Below are 18817 nucleotides of genomic sequence, written 5' to 3' on the forward strand. Positions count from 1 at the left end.
CTACTCTAATACATTACCTACTACTTATATGTCTATTGTCCCCTATAGGCTGTGAATTGTTTGTGGACATTATTTATGATCATATTCCACTATGAGTTCAATTCCTAGTAAAAATTCAAATTCAGTAAATAAACATGGTAAGGAGTAAAGAAGAAAGGGAGAGGGGAAAAATTTTTTTCCTTTTGCCATTTGATTACTGATCATCACCAGAAAGATGTTAGGAGAAAACACTTAGGTGACAAAACTTTGCATGGTATGGGCTTGGGCCACAATACACCCTGTTGTGCATGGTAGGCCTAGCCCAATCCAGTGAAGGATGGATCTGGTATATACAGAGAGTCCTGTGCCCTGGGACTAGAGGTCTGGAACAGGAATCCTTTATCACACATACAGTTGACCTTTACCTAATCTTGGCTTCCCCTCTCTGCACCTTTTACCTGGCCCAGCCTCTCCTAACCTCTCTGTACCACCTTTTCCTGTTCAGACCAATTTCCAGTCTTTCAATAGAAGGAGACCAGTCATGGGGCAACCAAGTTAAAACCTAGTCTCCCATGAAATACTGAAGATGGAGGGGTTTAAAGAGGACACTATGGAAGAAAATCCAGCTCTAATTGGCAAAAATGAGGTAGTTCAATAGGTTATATGCTCCAAATAGTTGTTCCCTCTGGTGATACAGCAACAAAAAGTATTCCTGCTGTGCAGACCTGGAGCTGCTTCTGACTTATCCCTGAGATTGCTCACATACCTGAGAACACAGTGCAGGAATGAGGGCCTTAGATTAAAATACACAAAAATACAAAACCAGAATATTTATATCATGAAGAAAAAGTTAAAATGCACAAGATAAGTCATTCGCACACAGCTAGTGCAGCTGGCATCCTGGAGAAAGTGGGACCCAAGGTACAGTCATCCAAGGGAGCCAATAAATAAAATTGTATTGGCACAGAATGGAGTGGGAGTGAGCTTAGAAACAGCAGGTCTGCAGCTGTTCCCTCAACCACCCCTTTTGCCTATCATCACAACCCACTGCTTGGGACAGTTCTCAGCACTCTATCCCAGGAGCGGGTTATGAGGAGACAAGATGCAGAAAACCCTGCCTTACCCCTGAGATATTTCCTCCCACAGAAGGTAGTGGCTTGTGGGTTGGGTCCATCAATCTGGTCTCATGCTTAATCTTTTCACTCTAGCATGGGAAATATTATTCCCTATCTTTCTTTAAGAGTAAAACAACTTCCCTATCCAGGTCACTTTCAAAAGGTGGAGATTCTGGGGTTGGAGACTCAGATAAAGCATGTAGGGAGGGTTACCCCCCAAAGCCCTCAGGTGTATTTGGATAGAGTATAATTGGAGTTCCTTTGCCTCACCCCTTCCCACCAAGAGGGAAGAGGGGGTGATGCTGTGGACCCTGGCCTGAGATATATGGCAGTGCCAGCTGCCTCTACCCACCCTGTCCCCACTTTCTCCACTCTGCCAGTTGATGCCTGTTCCTCAAAACTTTCTGATCACAGAAGGATAGCCCCCACCCACTGTGGCTCAATTCTGGGCCTCTGGGAGCATGGCAGGACTGTGGATCTCTTCTTTCTGTTCCCGAAAGTAGACTGGCCTTCTCTATGAGCTGGGAGCTTGCTGGGCCTTCAGTGGACACGAGGCTATGATATGGTTGATGATCTGGCAGAAGTGGCACTTCTTGGGCTGGGTGACTGTTTGCATTCCTTGGCATGATGGTCTAGACCTCCACGGTTGTAGCACCTGTCTCCCTTTGATCTGTGTTTCTGCATGTTCTTCCCTTTGGGCCGCCTCTCGATCCCAATAAAGAACACCCCACCAGGACCGGTGACTCGGAGAGATTCATTCAGGCCCTTGGTGGACTTCTTAAAGGTGAACTCCACGGCCTCACCGTCCTCCAGGCTCCGGAAGCCCTCCATGTGCAGCTTATTCGGGTGCACAAAGACATCCACTGGGGGTCGAGTGCGACCCCCGCGCGGGCCGTCACGGGCAGGAAGCCGAATCCCACGCACAAGTTGAACCACTTACAGATGCCGGCTCCGTGCATCAGCTGCGGCTCCACGGGCGCCCTGGCTGCATCCTCCTGCGGCTCCTCAGGTGCCTCGGCGCTGCCACCTGCAAACTGCTGGTTTGACCCCAGAGCCCATGGTAGTTGGCTGAGCCCGCGGTCCTGGGCCCCTGGCCGGCCGGTTGCTGGCCCCAGAGAAGTCCGGAGGCAGAAAGAGTATTAATGAGGGGAAATAGTTGAAATTACTTGCTATAATGAGATTTTGGAATTTGTGTCTTTTGCTTTTCTACACGCCCTTTCAATGAATAGCCTTGTAGGTAAGAGTCTGGAACCTTCCTATCTGGGTTTGGATGCTGCCACTACTACTGCATAGCTATATAACCTTGCGCAAGGTATTTATTTCTCTGTACCTCAGACTCATTATGTATAGTATTGGGTTATTAAAAATAACCTACCTTACAGGGTCCTAGTACGAATTAACTTAATAGGTATGACAGAAATAATTTAGAATGGTTCTTGGCACACAGAAAGTACTATAGAAGTGTTTGCTGTTATTATGACCCCTGTTTTTGAAAGATAGAATTTCTTGCATTGAAAAGTTTGGAATGCCAGATACTACTACAGCATCAGCTTCCCTTTTAGAAGAACTGGAAACACTCCAGGACTCACTTTTAGCCAGGGTGCTCTGAACTTCCTGAAGTGATGCTGGCCACAAAAGCAATGCTCATACAAGATAATGAAGTACCACATGATTGCAAAGTCAAGAATATCGAGCCCCTAAAAACACCAAAAGGAACTTGGTTTAGATTTGTCCTATGCTTGAGAGCATAATTGGTATGAGGCAGGCAAAGATCCAATTCATAGGTGGCCCAGGCAATGGAGAGGAGATCCTGGGGATGGGAGGATAGCCCCACAGAACACCCGAACTCAGCTCTGACATTCCTGACAGCTGCACACAGGAGCTGGCTCCAGGACCTGAATCCAAGTTTACAAATTCTTTAAGTTAAAAGTGATGGAAGAGAGGCAACTGAACCCATGCTACACTTTTATTCTTAGAATAGCAACTTAACTCAGTAAAGTCTTTTGAAGTTTACAAATACTCTTTCCAATATAAAAATCTCAATGATTCACCAGTGAAAGACAGAGGGCATATATCTTCTCTAAAAAATTCATAATATAAAAATAAGTATTAAGAGGATGATACAAATTTACTTATCATCCTCAAAGTCATTTCCAATCTTTCACCTCTTATCCAATGGATACAGTTTTTCTTAGAGAAAACATCCTGGGTCTAGAAGTTGAGAAACAAATTAGGAAAAGTGGAACTATTGAAAGGGTCATCTCAGCTAGGTAAGAAAAATAGTAACAGCACCATAAGTATGGCTCCAGTGTTTGGATTTGACCCTACTCCCTCAGCCTGTACAGAAGGTCATGGCAGACACAGCTCCTAAAATACTATGGTGTGAGGCTTCAACCCCACCCCAAACTCTGATTGAATCCATTCCCGATTCCCCCTTACCCAAGCTGCTCAGCACTGCCTACTGCTCAGTGAAGATACCCCCAGTTGGAAGTGGCAGTTGAGGGGCAAATAAGATAGCAAGTTCAATTCAACTCAACTTAATTGAATGAAATTCAGTTAAATGTGTATTTATTGAACTCCTTATAATACAAATTATATAAATGTGCTAATTCATATAAATGAACTAGGTTCAGGATTAGGGATACAAGAAATGAATATAAGGTACTATTTCTACCTTCAAAGAGCTCATAATTTAATGAGTTAGACATGTAAAAGTATTAAGAGTCAAGCTGCAGGGTGCCTTGTAAGAGATATAAATGTAATAAAATGGGCTATGAGGGCACAGAAAAAAGTGCTTATTTCTAATGGGGCAAGACAAGTACCCTGTGATATAGTATCTCATTTAATCCTGTGAACTCATTAAGGTGGAAACTATCCCCATTTGAGAGATAGAGTAACTGAGCCTGAAACAGGCTGCCCAAAGTTATGCAGGAAGTAAGTGAGTGAACTTAGACTTGAACTCAGGTCTTCTGAAGCTAAAAGCTTGTGTTCTGTTCCTCACATCTTGCTGACAGTCCTGATCTGATTGGGGACCTGTAAACTTCCATTGTAGGGTCCCTGAAACCCTATATATTCCGTGGGAAGGCAATGCCTTGTCATTACAGGGGTCTGAGCCTACCCTGATATTATTTACAGTGGGAATTACAACATTTCGGTGGACTTGTGCATCTGGATTACAATAAAGGCAATATAAATCTGTAATTGCAATACACTCAATAAGAAAGAGGCACAGAATCTCAGAAATCAGTCCAGGAATGGGTTCTGCTCCCTGCTCTCACGTGATGCTTCTATATCTGCAGCCCCTGTTGCAGCCCCCAGCACTGTGGCAGGTCCGTGAAGTGGTTTTCTCAGGGAGAACAAATGAGTGCTGCTGAACTGGGTGCCTGTTGCAGAACCATCATTCTATAGACTTCTTATTTGCAGTGCTCACCTTAGGGAGTTAATGCTTCTAAGTGATGCCTAGGCAAACTGCCAGTTGTCTTTGCTTAACATTAATACGTGCTTCTGATTTGGTTACTATGGTTACAGACACTTCCAGTGTTGGCTTTCACTCAAATCAGAGGTCCCAACTTTTATACATCGTGAATGTTGCACTCTGACCCAGCATTCCAATCTGGTCCCATCCAAATGGGGACCCATAACTTCATGTTGTAGTCTTCAAGGGCAGGGGTTAGGTAAGGGGGCCTTATTTTTTAAAAATGTCTTATGATATACTTTTATAATTAAGTGAAATGCTACCTTCTGAAAGGAAAACAGGATCATTTTTCCTAATGGGAGCCTGGGATCCACTTCAGGTGAGGGCCATTTACTTCAAATGGTACACATTTTACCTCCACGGGGAAAATTAGTTTTCTTTGCATTACTCCTCCAAAGTAATCAGAACTCAATAGAATTACTCTCCTTCATCACTACCTAGTGGGGGATCCCCAATATCATGACTGGTTGCAACTTTGTCTATCATCACCCAAGGCAGAATCGCCACCGGCCCGTGAAATTACTTCCTCCGATAGCAGGATGACCTTTATAACTGCCAGCCTTCAGAAAAGTGCTTGGGGAAGCCTTAGCCCATTCTTCCGATCAGATGCCTAGCTGCCTCTGCCTCTGATAAATTAATCATTCAGAGGGTGCCAGCTCAGATGCTGTGAGATTTAAAACAAGCATGTGCTTTACACGTCTACAGTTACCCTTCTGCTCAAGCTACTCAGACAGGAGGCTGGAGGTTGTTGGGAAGGCCGATAATGTACTCCCTGTCCTCTTTTCAAACTGCCCTTGACACTCATTTTTTACTAATTTAATCTGCATACCAGGAGAGGTGAGGGATCCACTTAGAATGACTGGTCCTAGGCCCCATCATCAACATTTTGGTCACAATAAAAAGATGCTCTTGTGGATAGACCTAGAGTCTGTCATACAGAGTGAAGTAAGTCAGAAAGAGAAAGACAAATACCGTATGCTAACACATATATATGGAATTTAAGAAAAAAAAATGTCATGAAGAACCTAGGGGTAAGACAGGAATAAAGACACAGACCTACTAGAGAATGGACTTAAGGATATGGGGAGGGGGAAGGGTAAGCTGTGACAAAGCTGGGGAGAGGCATGGACATATATACACTACCAAACGTCAAATCGATAGCTAGCGGGAAGCAGCCGCATAGCACAGGGAAATCAGCTCGGTGCTTTGTGACCACCTAGAGGGGTGGGATAGGGAGGGTGGGAGGGAGGGAGACGCAAGAGGGAAGAGGTATGGGAACATATGTATATGTGTAACTGATTCACTTTGTTATAAAGCAGAAACGAACACACCATTGTAAAGCAATTATACTCCAATAAAAAAATAAATAAATAAAAAGATGCTCTTTCTCATCATACATATTATTTTGATTCATCACTGTTTGCAGTGGCTTCGTTTTGTTCTTGCTGGAAAGGATTACGGAGAATACTTTTACTCTGGGTCTTTAAAATAGGAACCCTTTATTCTGCTCCCCTAAAACCCAGGCAGCAGGCAGCTCTGGCACTCCCCCAGAGCAAATAATGACTCGGTATTTCAATATTCATTCTGAACACTATCTATTCCCCTGGGCAGTCAGGCACATGGCCCTCTGGAAATCAAGCAGCAATAAAATCCAGTTTAAACTGGTCAAAGTTGAGACATTTCAGAGAACGTGCGCTTGTTTTTTTCTACAAGTATAAATCTGACCACACTACTGTCTGTAGCTTCTCCTCAAGGATAGCAAGTACAGCTGCTGTAGTCAGGAAGGGATCTGACTTAAGAAAAAGGGCTCAAATTAACTATTTGCTTGCTTTATAACCAAAATGTTCCCCAGAGCCAAAGTCACAGTAAGGATACCTAATGAGGAAAGAATAGGTAACAGTTCTTACTTGCCTGAAGCCTGATTTCAGTCGGAGAAAGTTTAATTTAGTGCTCGTGTGGGTAGGCATGTGCAAATTTGCAGAATAACTAGCATTAACTGTTTATTTACTTGTCCTTTTGGAATTTGGCTTGCAGCCTGGCAGTCAGTCACTGGCCAACACTTAGCAAAAGTGAGGAGTAAGGAAAGTTTATTTTAGACAACCTCACTGCCTCTTTCTGCTCCTTCTTTCCACATCTGTGGCATCCCTTCTCCCAGATGCCTCGAGCTATTATGTTCACTCTCTCTCTCTCTCAAAATTTGCTCTGGAAAGAATCAGAATAACTCATTTGTTCTAAGTTATGAGACATCATCCCTTTGGGACAATAATGTCTTTTTTATTCAGCAGTATTAGCAAATGAGGCATTCTACATAAATAAAATTTCCAGATAAATGAAGATTATACTTTTAAGTGCCAATTAAAAATTAATTGTCTTGGATAGATACATTTTAAAATGCATTATGTGGATCACTATCTTCATATGCTAAGGGTATTAAAAATAATAATTGACCAAATGTGTAGCACTTTACATACTACAAAGTGTTTTCACTTACATTTTCCCATTGATTTTGACATTTTTTAAAGGAAGATTTTAGGTTCATGTTTGTAGTATATGAATTATTGTTTCAAGTACAAGTTGCTATACTATAATTCATACCGCAATGTAATGCAAGGATATCTTTCATGAGTGTATATCATTTGCCCCTTCCCAGGGTCCCCATGTTTTTGCAGTTCTTTCTGGGTCTTTGTGCTTGCCACCTCTGTAGAGTCAGCTCCTATTTCTCATTGCTGGAGAACCAGTATCCAGCAATTTTGACCATCCATCCTGGTTTACTATTTCTCCTTCAACTAACTGCTTCTATGAATCAACTTATTAAAATAGTGTCTTAAAGTAAGACCAAACAAAGCTATCCATTTGTTTCAGCTTGGCTTTAGGAATGATTCTATTTCCAAGATATAAAGCTTTAAAAATATCCTCTCTGACAGCATTTTCTCAGACCATGACCCTTTTCTGGTTTTTAATATGCTTCCATACCCAGACTGGACCTTGTTGTGAGCCAAGCCCACAACACTTTATTTTTATTTTATTTTATTTTTATTTATTTATTTTTGGCTGTGTTGAGTCTTCATTGCTGTGCATGGACTTTTCTCTAGTTGCGGTGAGCGGGGACTACTCGTTGCAATGAGCGGGCTTCTCATTGTGGTGGCCTCTCTTGTTGCAGAGCATGGGCTCTGGGCGCGCAGGCTTCAGTAGTTGTGGCTCGCGGGCTCCAGAGTGCCAGCTCAGCAGTTGTGGCGCATAAGCTTGGTTGCTCCGCGGCATGTGGGATCATCCCGGACCAGGGCTCGAACCCGTGTGCCTTGCATTGGCAGGTGGATTCTTAACCACTACGCCACCAGGGAAGCCCCACAATACTTTAATTAGGATCCCCCAATTGCTTCACTTCTGAGCAAGCCCAACCATCAGGTTCCTCTGATCCTGCCCCCAGGCTGCTGAATATTCCTAGGGAAATTCAGGGGCCCATGTTGAATAGTACATTATGATTTTAAAAGTTTTGTAAAAGTAATACATTATTTATAGAAATGTAGAAGATGAATTTTGAGATGGTCTCTTCTCCAATAAAGGAAATAAATCACTCAACACCTATGTTCCCGGACACAAGCTTCATTGGGCAGTTTGATGTATTTCTCTTCAATCCTTTTCTTGTGTGTATATGTGCACAGGCATGTGTGTTTGTGTGCATTTAGATAATACTTTTAATTTTGCATTCTTCTTTTTCCACATATGTTTATATCGTTGGCATGTTCCCTTGTCATTGTATAGTTTTTCTACCCATCATATTTAATTATTGCATAATATTTTGTCAAGTAGTTATAAGTATTTTCAATGTAAATCATGTCTCCATTATTAGATGTTTACCTTCTTTATTATGGTTTGTGACATTGTAAATAACACTGCAAAACCCTTTTTATATTTGTACATTTTCTCTAATTAGGATTATTTCCTAATTAGCTCCTCGAGTTAGAATTACTGATCAAATGGCAAGAACTTTTAAAAAACTTAAAGTCTCTAGAATCTTACATCTTTCCTTCACTTAAATTTTTATCTTTTCCTATTTAATATGCTCACTAATTGATCATTTATCTTGTGTCTACTTTGTGTCAGGGACTAGGGAGACCAAGAGGAACAAAACATGGTCCAGGCCCTCAAGGGATCCTCAGTTCAAAGTTATCCCATGATTGGTGCCACAATGAAGTATTTAAGTGGTGGTATCACAAGGAGAGAATGACTAACTTCACAGAGGAGACCAGATGTTTGCCTTAAATTTTAAAGAATAAGCAGGAATTCACCAGACAAAGGCACAGACCCTGAAGAAGAACATTGTGCTCAGAAAACTACAAGCACTTCATTTTCATTTGAACACAGTGGGAGAACCACTAAAATAAGAACACCTGATGTAATGTATTGAAAGCTAGGTATTGAGTACTTGCTAAATGTTTTGTAGACATCATCTCCATCAGTCTTCACAACAAACTGTGAGATAGGTATTATTAGCCACATTTTACAGATGAAAATTACTTAGTCACTGAATACTGATAAGCAGCAGAAGTGTATCTGAACCCAGGTCCACCTGACTGCATAGCCAGAGGCCCTATTCATCATGTTTTACTACCAGGTAGATTATAATTCCTGCTAAAGAGTATGGCTTTTTTTTTTTTTTTTTTTTTTTTTTTTAGTGCAGCAGGACTGATTATTCCCTCTTCTGTACTCTTGTCAGACCTGTACATATTTCTATTACAGCATTCATTATACTTATTTCTAGGGTCTGTTTGCAGGTATGTCTTCTCCATTAACCTGAGATTCTCAAGTATAAAGGTTGTCTCTTATTTCTATTTATCTTCTCAATGACTAACTCAGGCTCTAGCAAAGTGCAGAGATGAAATCAGTGTGAATGAATGAATTATTGGATTAATTAGTGAATTTTTAAGCCAGCCTGCAACAGGCCCTTTCTGTCTTGCAATTGCCAGTCATTTACATTTTTTAGGAATTATCTGTTGTGGTTAAACACAACCATTATTAAAAACTTAAATTATATAAACACATAATTAAATACATTATATTAAAAGCACAGGTAGCACATTGTCAAAATTCATAATTTCTTAATTATTTTACTATTACATATGCCCTTGCGTTTATTTCATTTATGGCCTCTGAATGGTGGAAATAGTCTCTAAAAGTGAGCTTCTCTTCCAACTCTGCCTTCACATTGGTATCTTACAATTGCCTGTAGTGCTGACCCTTTCTTTTCTCCCTTTTTTTTTTTAACATCTTTGTTGGAGTATAATTGTTTTACAATTGTGTGTTAGTTTCTGCTTTCACTTTCTTCTCTTTTGAAATTCTTCCTTAGCTTTTGTGGTATTCATTGTTCTGATTTCCCTGTTTCTCTGACTATTTCTCTTTCCTTTGCTTCTTCCTCTCTGTCTTCCTGTCTTTTAGAAGTTCTTTCTTTGGTCCTCTTAAATTCTCTTATTTTTTATTTCACCTACTTCCAAATTGTCAATTTCTATCTCTGTAGAAATGACTTTCTCATTTATATCTCCAATACTAGCTTCTCCTTTTGGCTCCAAAATGCATATCTTATTTCCAAATACCTGTTGGGTATCCTGATCTAGATATTCTAGAATAATTCTTGAACCACTGTACCCATCGCATGCCTGAGACCAGCCCCCTACACCCTTGTGGCCATTCTGACTTCCATGATCAAGTTGATGGTGACTTCTTCATTTTATTTAGCTACCTAGGCATGGATACTTAGTGTCATCTTTGTTTCCTTCCCCTCAATCCCCCTGACATTTTCCTTAAAATCTTCATCTGATAGTAGTCTTCCTTATGTTCTCTTTTCTACTGAATATTGTATAGATGAGATAGTGTGACCACATTTTGCCTTGTATTGCAGTTATTTATGCACTTGTCTTATACTTCTTAGATAGCAAGTCTTTTAAAAGGCCAGAACTAATTTTTAGAGTTCTTGGTATTCCTTAGAGCGTCTAGTAATATTATACATAGTAAATGCCTTATCTATATTCATTGAACTTAATTGAGTGACAGCCTGAGGGAGCTCTCTTATGATTAAATTGTATGGACTTTATGAATATATTTTTGTGTCTTAAAGGCTTCCTTTGACTAATTTCAAGTTCTTGGCTAGGGCTTGTATAATTGAGAGTGACAGATAAATAACTTCAGAGTAAGAATTTGAAAGCAGTAAGCTGAATAATGGCCCCCCAAAATGTTGACTTCCTAATTCTCAGAACCTATGAGTATGTTATCTTACATGGAAGAAAAAACTTTACAGACATGAAGTAAATGATCTTGAAATGGGGAGATTATACTGGATTCTCCAATTGGGGTGTGTCCCTTGTAATCACAAGGGTCCTTAGAATGGGGAAGCAGATGGGTCAGAGTCAGAGAAGGAGATATGATGACAGAAGCAGAAGTTGGAGTAACGTGGAGCCTGGAGCCAAGGAATGCAGGGATCTTCTGGAATGTGCAAAACACAAGGAAATGGATTCTCCCTGAAGCCACCAGAAGAAACGCAGCTTGGTTGATGCCTTGATTTTGGGCTTTTGACCTCTAGACTGATTTTGGACTTTTGATCTCTAGAACTATAAGGTAATAAAGTTGTGTAGTCTTAAGTCTCTATGTTTATGATAACTTGTTATAGTAGCAATAGGATATTAATACAAGGGATCTTGCTGGAATGTACATTTTAATTTGAGACAAAGCCAAGGAATCAATTCTTAATTGTGGAATTTCAAGTATATCTGTAAGCTGGTTGAAGGGGGTAGGTTTTGGCCAATTCATCCATAGATTATAAGACTGGTTGGCCTCATGACAAGAATTACCAGAAAGGCCTCAGGGGCAGAAAGTGTTCATGTGTACACATGATATTCTGATCAGGAAACAACTCATCATAACCCCAGGAGTCAAATTAGCCTTCAGAGAATGAGAAATCAGAGAGCTAGAGGCTTCCCAGAAAGTACTCTTTTTATTAGAGATGAAGACAGTAGAGACTAAAGTATGAAGTTAGGCCTTTGTCACAATTACCTCATGGCTGCACTGGGACCAGAATCCAAGTTGCTTTAGTCCTAGTTCAGTGTTCTTTCTTCTCCACTTCACTTTAACCACCCATATATTCAAACCACTGTTGAAAAAATCACCTTTCATTCTTTAGCAAGATTTTGGCTAATGTGATCATGTATATTAGTTACCTATTGTTGTGTAACAAATTACCCCCAAACCTAGTGACTTAGAACACATTGATTATTTCTCACAGTTTCTGTCAGTCAGAAACTCAGAGGCATCTTGACTGATCATTTCTGGCTCATGGTCTCTCAGGTTGCAATCAGGATGGTGGCTGAATGGGGCTGGAGTAACCACTTCCACGGTTGAAGTTGGTGTTGGCTATTGGTGTGAGGCCTCTGTTTTCTCCATGTGAGTTTCTCCATAGGGCTTCTTGAGTATCCTCATAACATGGTGGCAGGTTTCCCCCAGATCATGAAATATAAGAGAGAAAGAGGTAGAAACCTTCCTTTTTATGATCTAGACTCAGAACTCACATAACATCACTTCCATTGTATGTGATTTATTAGAAGTGATTCACTAAGTTTGGCACACATTCAAGGGGAGGAGGATTAGATTCTACCTTTTGAAGGAAGAGTGTTAAAGAATTTTTGGACATATTTTAAAACCACCACATCATGCCTTGAACCTCATAAATTCTTTGCAAAAGATATTATTATTCTTACCCCCATTTTAAAAAATAGGAAAGTGAGGTTTAGAGACCTTAAGAGACTTGCCAAATCTAGTCTTTATGCCTCCAAAACTAGTGCTCTGTTTTATCCTCCACTTTCACTTTTTATTTTCCAATACCCATGTCCTTATGGAGCAAACACAAGAAGAATATAAAATATGTCCCCCTTTTTCCTACATACTTTTGTGGCTCATTAAAAAGAAGCATAAATTAAAATGAAATGTTTTCTGTGAACATACATTTTCACCTTCAATTTATTTCCCACCCTCACTTCATCTTGTTCTCCTGCCCTGCAATGAACAGAGGCTGCAGTAAGATGGCCATGAAGAGTGTTCTATAACTGTCAATTACCGGGGTGACAGGGAGCGTGATTCTTAACAGGATACACAAGCTTCCTTCCTCCAAAGCACAGATATGCTCCATGAGAAATAGATGTGTCATTTTAATCCACATGGTTAGCTGCCTCTCCTTAAAGTTCAGTGACTCTATACAGGGTAAAGAAAGAAAAAGCAATGTATATTGATCCTCTGATATGTCCCAGATATGGTGCTTTATATACTGGTGAGCTCCTTGAGGGTGAGACTTATTTACCTTTGTCTCTTCCTTCTCTTCTCCCAAATTCTAAACAGTGACATTCCATGGGGCTTGATTTTTACATTTCTTCCCTTATCCATCTATACTAACTTTAGGATGAGCTCGTGGCTTTAAATGCCCTCTGTATCCCAATAGCTCCCAAATTTATGTCATCAGCCTGGATCTCTCCTCAGCACTGAACACTCACATATCCAGACACCTACTAGACATCTCTGCTTGGTGTCTTAAACCCAACCTGTACAAAACTGAACTTCTGACTTCCTTTCCCTTTAAAGCTTTTCCTTACCAATCATAGTGAATGATGCTAATATTCATCCAATTGCTCAGACCAAAAGTCTTGGGAGTTCTTTCTGACTTTTCTGAAGTCTTCTCATACCCACATCCAATGCATCAGAAAATTCTATTAATTTTATCTTCAAAATTTTATCTCAAATCCAGTGACTTCTCAACACCTCTATCACTACTTCCCAGTCCTAGTCATCATTCTTCTCCTAACCTGTCCTAACTTTTCCTTCTTCCATTCTCATCTGCCTTCCTCTAGTCTAGTCCCAATGCAACAGTCAGAATGATCCTTTGAAAATATAAATCCACATCTCATTACTCCCCTGGTCAAAATCCTCTAGTGGCTTCCCACAACACTCAGAACTTCTTTCCAGTGTCTCCAAGGCCCAACACACTCTGGCCCTTTCCCACCTGTCTGAGCCCTTTTCCTGACACACTCACCCTTGTTCACTTTGCCTCAACCACAGTGCAGTCTAGCCTTTCCTTGAACATGCCAGGCACACCCCCACCCCAGGGCTTTACAAATCCTCACAACTCTGCTGGAATGCTCTTCCACCAGACAGCCACTTTTGGCTTTCTCCTTTACTTCATTCCAACTTCTGCTAAATGTTACCTTCTCAGAGAGGTCTTCCCTAGTCACTCTATTTAGAACTCACTCTCCCCCTACCTTCCCATCAGTCTCTGCCCCCTTATTCTGCTCTGTTTTTCTTTATAGCACTGATTAATTGTGTTGTAAACATATACATAAACATTGGGTTAAGTGTGGTTTTTGCTTATGTCCCTCGGTACAACATAAGCTGGATCTTTGTTTTATTCACTAGGCTAATAGTAGGTGTTCAGTCAACATTTTCTGAATGAATGAATGAGTGAATGAATAAATGAATTAATTAATCTTTGTATCCTCAGTGTCTAATCTCAAATCTGTAATGTAAAACCTGCTCAATCATATTTACTTGAATTATTTCGCTTAATGCTCCTAACTAACTTCAGATGTAAATAATTTTCTCACTTTACAGAGACATTATATAATTTGCCTAAGGGCACTGAGCTAAAAGGCTATCTTCTCCATGAAGCCAACTTCAGTTACTCCAGCTCTAACTAATCATTTTATCACTTGCCATCGGGTTTTATATTTTGTCCTTCAATTATAGAGTTCTTTGATACTGCTCTTGATTCTTTAACGGGCACATAGCTTGGCTCCCTAACAGGATTGCCAGCCCCTTGAGAGCAGGGACCACAGCATATATTCCTTTGTTGTCCTCACAAAGCTCTTTCCTTCCCCTCTCTTGTTTACTATAATCTACATATCAACTCATCTCCATGGAGATTCCTGAAATAATCCAGGCCAAGGTAGAGAGTATTTTAGGCGGCTTCCTACCCCACTCTCCTACATCCCATCTCAACCAGGTTTTATATTCTAGAATTCACTGTGCTACATTGACCGATATGCCTGGAGGGAGCTCTGGTCACTTGCCAACCTAGCCATAGTCTTCCCCGAAGGCCTCATACATTGGGTAGGTGATCCAATTTTCTTACTTACTGACCCTGTAACTCCTGGCAAGTCATTTAACCTCTTCCAGTCTCTGTTTTCTCTATCTCTTAGGGCTGTTGTGAAAATTAATTGAGGCAGTGTGTATTAAAAAACTTTAAAAAATATACATTTTCTTACTATATTTTTAGATATTTATAAGGCAATAACAATAACCAAGATTAATAAGATAGTTAGATGTGGTAATAAAATGGAGATTTTATTTTGTACAAAGCTAGCTGACTCATCTGGGAATTATAACCATAACTTTGTAAGAAAGAAAACTATCTCAGTGTGGATTTTTCTCTGGAAATAATTCCTAAGACCAGGATTCAAGTGCAAATACAAGTGAAACACCAGCAGGGGAAAAAGGAATTGATAAAGAAAAGGGAAGGTAGGAAAGAAGAGGTGTGTTATTTCACCAGCTACCAAAGTGGACAAATAAAGCTTATTCCCATGAGAAAACTCCAGGAAAATTATAGAGCACATGCCTTGGAATTATCCCACTCGAGAGGTGAAGGAGCAGGGGGTATTAATGCACTCATTCCCATCACTCATTGCTTTCAGAATGGTGGGGGTGAGAAAGTTAATTCCTGGTACTTCCAGCCTGCCTTGTGGAGGTGTCTGGAGGTGGTGGTGGGAGCTATAGTGCAGCCTTCTGGAAAAACCCACAGGCACATAACTGGCTAAAATATTGTGATGTATAATAAGAAACACATATTTGGTCTTTGTCACTGTTTCTGGTGCAGAAATCCTAAAACCATTGGAATTTCTTAAATGATGAGAGTGATAAAGGTAAAACAACTTTAAGATTTTTTTAACTTAATGAGGTGACTTTTGGAAAGTACCTAGGTAACCTAGGGGTGGAGGCTGGCCACCACGGGAGCCAAGTGTGTGATTAGAGGGTTGGAACTTTTAGTCCCACTCCCCTGACCTCCAAGAAGGGGAGAGGGGCTGAAGTTTAAATCAATTGCCAGTGGCTGATGATTTATTCAATCATGACTATGTAATGAAGCCCCCATAAAAAACCTAAAAAGGTTGGGTTTTGGAGAGCTTCTGGGTTGGTGAACACTGGATATTCAGGGAGAGTGTGTGCCCCTTCCCACATATCTTGCCCAGTGCATTTCTTCCATCTGGCTGTTCCTGAGTTATACACTCTTATAATAAACTGGTGATCTAGTAAGTAAAATGATTTTCTGAGTTTTATGAACAGCTCTATTAAATTAATCAAACTCAAGGAGGGGGGTCATTGGAACCTTCGATCTATAGTCAGTCAGTCAGAAGCACAGGTAACCACCTGGACTTGCTATTGGCATCTGAAGTGGGGCTGGGGGGAGAGTCTTGAAGGACTGAGCCCCTAACCTGTGGGATCTGATGCTGTCTCCTGGTAGATAGTGTCAGAATTGAGTTGTAGGCCACCCAGCTTGTGTCTGAGAATTGCTTGGTATAGTGGGAAACATTTCCCCCAAATGAATAAATTAGGCATTATATTTTTATATTCATTATTTAATTATATCTGGGTTTCATAATAACTTTATGAGTTATTTATGAGAAAGTATTATTATTATAAACCAAATTCTATAGATGAGAAGCCTGGCACTAAGTTATGAGTTAGAATGTCTTTTTTAAACGGCAGAAAATAAAGAATTAATTCTCTTGATCTGAACTGCATAAATCACAGAAAAATTATAATGATAAAAGCTAATATGTGGTTATTTAAAGGATAATATAGTCAACAATGCCTGGAAATCAGAAGCAAAATTCCTTTTTCTATAGTAAAGGGCATTTAATATAAACTTTAAAAAAAAGGTTATGTGTGCATCAATTGTTCTTAAATTGTTTTTGTAAAACTTTTGCCATGTTTCCAGCATTTTCATGGAGGCTTAAGAGGAAAAATTTACTCTGTGAACATTTTTTTCTTAATAAGGCAAATCAATAAATAAAGATGAAACTCTGCATGCCTCTGAAACCCAGATAAGTGTTCCTTTGTAACTCACCAATATAGAAAAATCTATTTAAATTTTCTCACTTCCCCTTTCCTTTCAAACATGATCCAGTTAGCCTTGGCTCCCACCTCCTCCTTCCCCAGTTATAAAACCAAACAGAATGTTTGTACTGAAGGGACAAGTCTGTGCAGTGACTCAGAGGAAACAAGTGTTTATAAACCATGTTTCACTAAAGCCTCGGCACAAACATGGCTGTGGCCCAATTCCAGATTGGACGGGGTGAAACTCAGTAGTATAGCCCTGGCAAAGCAGAGTGTTGGAGGAGTCTAGCCAGAAACAAGACCTGGGCTGCAGGAGGCCTTGAGGCAACACCATACCTTGGAGATCTTTCATCTCCAAAGGTCAAAAAAAAAATTGCTTAGGGCTTCCCTGGTGGCGCAGTGGTTGAGAGTCTGCCTGCCGATGCAGGGGACATGGGTTCGTGCCCCAATCTAGGAAGATCCTGCATGCTGCGGAGCGGCTGGGCCCGTGAGCCATGGCCACTGAGCCTGCGCGTCCGGAGCCTGTGCTCCGCAATGGGAGAAGCCACAACAGTGAGAGGCCCGTGTAACGCAAAAAAAAAAAAAAAAAAATTGCTTAAAACTAAGTCAGACAAATAAATGTTTGGGCTTTGCTGGAATGGCGTATTTTCTTTGAATTTTCAGTATAGTTTGGCCTGGCTGCAGCTTCCTTGCTGGTGAATTTCTATTTCACTGTGTCCACGATCTGTGTTCTTTACGTAATATTTTGCCCTAGGGCCTAAACTGACCATATCTTCCTGGAAATCAAAAGGTTGCAAGGATAGTTTGGTTTATCTCTGAAGTCAGTCAAATTTAGTTTTGACCCTCAATTTTCTGCTTTATACTTTCATTTGACAAATATTTACCAAAGACTTATTTTGTGCCAAGCATGGTTTTAAGTGCTGAGAATGAGTGAGCCAGCAGGATAGACAAAGCCCCTATTCCCCTGGTCTTCCATTCTAATTGGAGTAAACAGTAAAAAAAGAAAAAGAAAAAGAAAATGAGAACAGAGGTTATTTCACAGTGATGGCAGTAATGTCATGAAAATACAGTTAAGTCCCCTGCATACGAACGAGTTCTGTTCCAAGACTGTGTTCGTAAGTCCAATTTGTTTTTAAGTCCAACAAAGTTAGTCTAGGTACCCAGCTAACACAATCAGCTATATAGTACTGTAGTGTAATAGGTTTATAATACTTTTCACACAAATAATACATAAAAACACACACACACAAAAGAAAACATTTTTAATCTTACAGTACAGTACCTTGAAAAACACAGTAGTACAGTACAACAGCTGCCATCCAGGGGCTGGCATTGAGTGAACAAGCAAGAAGAGTTACTGACTGGAGGAGGGAGAGGAGGTAGGAGATGGTAGAGCTGAAGGACTGTTAATGATTGGAGATGGAGAGCAAGCTGTAATTTCACTCACTCCTGACGTTGATGGCACAGGTTCTAGTTCCCTGTTGGATTTGATTCTATCTAACCTCTTGAAAAAACGATCCAGTGATGTCTGGGTAGTAGCTCTTTTTTTCTCATCATAGATGACACAGTAACACTAGATTGCATTCTGAACAGCTGCTGTAACCTTCATGTACCGTTCTATGTTCAGGTCCTGTGCCTCAAAAACTAACAGTTCTGAACAGCTGCTGTAACCTTCATGTACCGTTCTATGTTCAGGTCCTGTGCCTCAAAAACTAACAGTGCCTCCTCAAATAAAGAAAATCCCCTTGCCATTTCCTGTGTCATGAATCTCTTTGGCTCTTCAGTAACTTCTTCTTCCTTTTGTCTCTCTTCATCCTTTCTCTGGGCCTCCAGTTCCATCAGGTCTTCATCAGTAAGCTACTGGTGTTGCACAGCAAGGAGTTCAGTGAAGTCGTCCCCTTGCAGATCTATCTCCAGCTTCTTGCTGAGGGTCACTAAGTTAGTGAAGACTTCTTTGGACTCCTCATCCACCTTCTCAAATCCATGAAAATCGTGAACAAACTGCGGGCAAAGTTCTTCCAAACCTCATTTGTGGTGATGGCCATAACCTCACACCAGGCAGTCAATGTTCTTTATGGCCTTGTAGATGTTATAGTCCTTCCAAAAT

At 40.6% G+C, this 18817-nt stretch overlaps 1 pseudogene; it reads right to left on the reverse strand.

Moving 5' to 3' along the window:
- Window positions 1–1608: 1608 nt before the first annotated feature.
- Window positions 1609–18387, reverse strand: LOC132494245 (protein lin-28 homolog A-like; annotated as a pseudogene).
- Window positions 18388–18817: the final 430 nt, after the last annotated feature.

This window comes from Mesoplodon densirostris, chromosome 7 (assembly GCF_025265405.1).
Source record: "Mesoplodon densirostris isolate mMesDen1 chromosome 7, mMesDen1 primary haplotype, whole genome shotgun sequence".
NCBI classification, from domain to species: domain Eukaryota; kingdom Metazoa; phylum Chordata; class Mammalia; order Artiodactyla; family Ziphiidae; genus Mesoplodon; species Mesoplodon densirostris.